The sequence below is a fragment of the Platichthys flesus genome, chromosome 18 (assembly GCF_949316205.1).
Source record: "Platichthys flesus chromosome 18, fPlaFle2.1, whole genome shotgun sequence".
NCBI lineage: Eukaryota > Metazoa > Chordata > Actinopteri > Pleuronectiformes > Pleuronectidae > Platichthys > Platichthys flesus.
In genome coordinates, this window is record NC_084962.1 from 4,623,557 (window position 1) to 4,628,327 (window position 4,771).

Genomic DNA, 4,771 nt, shown 5'->3' on the forward strand with positions numbered 1-4,771 from the left:
ATCTTGTTTCATAATGATCTTCTGCAGAGCTTCAGAGGTGTATTTTAGCTCTCTGAGGTAGCTCAGGTTAAGAGTGTACAAAAGGGAAAGCAGCATTGCTACTGCAAAAGGCACATACCTGACCTCATCAAACAACTTCACACCCTCCAGAGGAATTCAGTCATCCTCATTTTGTTCAGGATGGACTCTACTTAAATGAATATGCATAGCATTCAATGTCTTACATGGGCAGATTACGTGTGGGCGTTGCCTTTGACGGTGCTGTCGTCTACATGTTTCAGTAGGTCTTATCTACAAGATTTAGATTTGCTACAGAGCTTACAATTCCAGATTTGCCCACCCTAAAAATAACCACATCAAATTTCTGCAATGTGTCTGCATGAATGAGTCACGTGTTGTGCCAAGCTCGACTCGTATTTATATCCACTCGTTATCTTGTCACACTATCCTAATGCGCTAACGTTACTCTCTATTTCTGCCAGCAAATGTTCATTCGTCATAAAATAAGCCATAATGGAGTTCTGCTCACCTGTACCAGTGTTCAGACACGCCGCGTCTTCCCTGCGTTAGCCGCTGATTTATCACATTTATGTTCCCTTCACACATGATTTAATGTTATTCTTCAGTTTACTACTTATGTAAAATTGTTTGAGGATCTATTTTTAAAGTTATAGACTCTGGTAACTCGCCATGTGTGACAGACGACTTTCCACGTTGGATAAAAACCCACTAACACCGAGTTAAAAAATAAACTGCTGGGTCCTCATGAGAAAATTAATAGACTAACAGCTGATGAGATTTCTGAACAATATTCAGTTCGCATATAAGGGGATGGAAACTGATTTCCCTTTACCTTTTCCATGCGCCTGACAAACACCAACGATTACGCACCTTACTTCCTGTATTTTCTTTTCTCGTGATGTCTCATAGAGGTATGTTCTCGCGATGATTGCCTTGCTTGTTGCGCAGAAACTCGCACATATTAGTTCATATCAACGTGACTGAATCTTAATAAAGTGAAATTGTTGAATATTTTGCAAATCCGATGCAATGTAATCATGTTCATCATGCTGATATGAAATTATGTTGTACAAAATACATTTTGCATTCAAGTAAATAGGACAGCCAGCCAATATCAATTTTATGTAGTGTTCTAGAAAATGACCAATTAGATGAATTTTCATTAGAGTACAAAGTTCCTGAATGAGAAGTCCAATGCACACAAAATATTGCCTTTTGGAACTTGGATATATACCTTACCTTACTGTGCTGACCACTTAATGACAGGATTCAATTCAGGAACCAGGTGTAAAGGGCCCAGCAACAGAAACTCAGCAGAGCACAATCAGTGAAGAGGTGAGTTTAACAAAATCTAACTATTTGCCTTCGTGCCAAGGTCAGTCCTTCCTTTGTAAGGTAACTCGCAATTCTAAATGTTTGTTAATGGTGTCCATGCTGTTGAAACTTGTGAAATAATTAAAAGAGAGACGCTCACAAGAGGCTCACATAGCAACCGACCCACCGGGATTAAGAAGTTTTGTTCATGATATATTTGCATGCATGTGTGTGCTTATGCATGCACTGTTGGCACTTCTTTAAATTTTTCACAACGTTCAACAGCATGGATGCCATTATCACAGGATTTTCATAGTGAGGTACCTTACAAAGGAAGGAGTGACCTTGGCACGACAGCAAATGGTTAGCATACTGACAGTGTCTACAAGAAAGAGCCAGCAGCGTCATAGCCCTGTGAATGACTCAGGCTAACAATAGCCTTCAGAGTTAATTGACACATACACAACAATCGGTGCTTAATATAGATGGTTGTCACCTTGTTCTTGTTTGTGCATTGGGTTAGGTAATAAGAGGAACAATAGGGGCTGAAACAGGTTTAACATTTCAAACATTATTTAATTTCTTTGGTGAGAACTGGTAGAGAATTGGTAGAAAATTTGTTAAAATGTCATTCATTTCAGCTCATGGAACACAAGGTATGTCACATTTCATGGAAATACACCTGCTGTTTATATTTTTGGTAAATCTAAGTATTAAATGGATGTGTAAATTTCCTCTGACGATTTAATAAGAATAAAACACTGTGTTTTCTCTCCAGTCAGGATGGCATTACCAAAGGCAGTAAGGTTTGTGATTGTTCTTCTGGCTATTATCTACTGTCTGGCTCATCAGGGAAACAGAACATCTCTCAAAGTTTTCATTCAGGTAAGATTCATAATTATTCAATAACAATAAGCATGAACTAAAATCACTTACGGTTGTAGCTCTGTGCCACAGGAATTATTCTGATCCAGTAGTTGAATAATAATATTATCAAAACCAAAAAAATACTCATGACCAAACTGCTCTGAAGCACATGTTCTGCATCAAATACTACACAATCCAATATTTGATCACAGGGACGTGCTCATACATTTTGAGGGGCCATTGCTCAAACCTGAAAAAATGTACAACCCCAACCCCCCATGCTAGTGTGAGTTAACACATTAGTGCATAAGCTAGGGTGACCAGATTTGAGTTTGTAAAAAAGAGGAGGGGGGTGGCGTGGGGAGGTGTTGTGTATAGCATGCCGCACCATGACCATGTGAATGCATACAAATGTCACAAATAAAATGACAAAAATGACGCAAATGACTATATGAACATCTATTTATTGAACTTTAACAAAATTGCAAAGTGCAAATGTAAAACAAATCTTTTTGGTGGCATTTAAATGTGTCAATAATGATAACAAATAAAACATTCTAAATAATAAATTCTTTTTATGGCCACATATTAAAATAAGAAAATTAAGAAACTTTTCAGTCCTCCTCATATATTAAAGCAATAATGATAACAAATACAATGAGCAGAGGGAATATTTTTGAATGAATATGATTGAATGAGCAGAGGGAATATTTTCTCAGCTCCATGATTGCTGCCATCAGTAGACACGCCACAGTATGGGATTTCTTCGAGTGCTTTCAGAGCAACTTCGACAGAATGTGGGGCTATCACGGCATTAACAATGGCTTCTGTCTTGGTGCGAGCACTTGAGATTTTTTGAGCTGTCACCGAATCTGGGAAAATCTTTCTTAGCAAACCAGATGTGCAGTCCATTGATCTGTAGCTGTTGTGATGCTTTATTGTGTGAAAAGCAAGGGTACCCTCTGCACCCGTAACAGAAGTGTCGGTTTTACTCACAAAAAGTCTTTCACTTTACTCGACGAGCTCTCTCCTCTTGCTGCAGTTTTATGTTTTGCAGAGTGTACGTGAGCTTCCAAATCGCTGCCACCTTTATTTGCCACTGACGCGTAAGTGCCTGCTCTGCATGTCATGCACTCAGCTTCCGAAGCATCACGGCTGAGGCGAAAACATGGGTATTTCTTTTTTAGTTCGTCCGTGAACTTACATTTACATTTAGGCATGGCTGCAGATGTAATGTGCTGTTGTAAACAGCGCACGGAGTGGAAGCGGCAAGGTGCTCAATGTTGCCAGATTGGAAATGGCAAAGTAACGTTCCAAAGGCTCAAAATAGTCGTATTTGGAGGATAATTATCGTGGCTCTGGCAACCCTGAGATCGGTCGCCCAATGACAGACTCTCTCTACAGTCAGCTCGCGCAAGAAGGTGGAACGTAAGGGTGGTACCATTTCCAGAACTCGGAAAGCCGAAATAACTAGTAGGCTATGTGAAAGACCCAGAAACACAAATATGCGACGAGGCAAAAAAAATAAATAATTATTAATATTTTTTTTGCGACGAGGCAAAATACCGGACGTTTTTGGAATCCCTGCCGGGCGCATTTTTTAGGTCTCGAAAAGAGGACATGTCCGGGAAAAAGAGGACGTCTGGTCACCCTAGCATAAGCTACATTAAATGTCATGTAGCTGACGCTTTTGTCCGAAGCGACTTACATTTTTAGAACACTCAGCATTTATGAGGGGCCATTTTAGGGATTCAGTATCTTGCCAAGGACACTTAGGCATGCAGACGGGAAAGAGTGGGATTCAAACCGGCAACCTTCTTGTTACAGAACACCCGCTCTATCCCCTAGGCCAAGCTCTCCCCCTACAGTTCCCTGTGAACTCGTCAAAGCAGCAATATGATTTTGCAGCTAGAGGTTAACACTGTCATCTCTCCAACTGCAAACCACAATATTTAAAATAAACCTTTTAGAAATAAATTCAGCTCATTATTAGTTGACATTATGTTAAATGTAATTTTGCAATTTCAGGGTTAGGGTTAGGGTTAGGGTTATTTGTATATGTTATAATTACTTGTATTGATATTGTTCTATGGAATTGGATTTTTCCAGGAACTGATGGATACAAAAGCTTCAGGCAGTCATACCATAGAAAAAAGAGTGGGTGAGTCACACTGTGATGATATCAACAGAATGTAACGACTGTGTCAGTGAGAGTCCCTACTTACTGTCTGTGTGCATATTTGAGCAAACAATATTGACTATTGATGCGTCTTTGTGTCTATTTCATGTCCCCTCAGCTTACTTAGATTCCTCTGAGTACGTATTCCAAGCTGTTTTGAACTTGTCTGACCTGGAGAGTGTCAGAGCTATTTTGAGCGCAAACCCTTTCATTGAACTGAGTGACAGTAACGCTTTAGTTACCAACATTAAAGCCACATCAGGTATGATAGCCCTCCTTGTTATTCCCACATAGTTTGCTACAGCATTGAATGTGTTTTTCTTGATACTAAACATGCCATTAAACCTTAATGTGTTGTGCTAATGTTTCTTCGCATAGTGTGTTACTCAA

At 39.5% G+C, this 4,771-nt stretch overlaps 1 long non-coding RNA gene across 1 annotated transcript; it reads left to right on the forward strand.

The window, feature by feature from the left end:
- Positions 1-2,111: 2,111 nt before the first annotated feature.
- Positions 2,112-4,639, forward strand: LOC133973268 (uncharacterized). The gene is made up of 3 exons (XR_009924545.1): positions 2,112-2,220; positions 4,312-4,363; positions 4,500-4,639. It is a non-coding gene; the product is annotated as an uncharacterized LOC133973268 (long non-coding RNA).
- Positions 4,640-4,771: the final 132 nt, after the last annotated feature.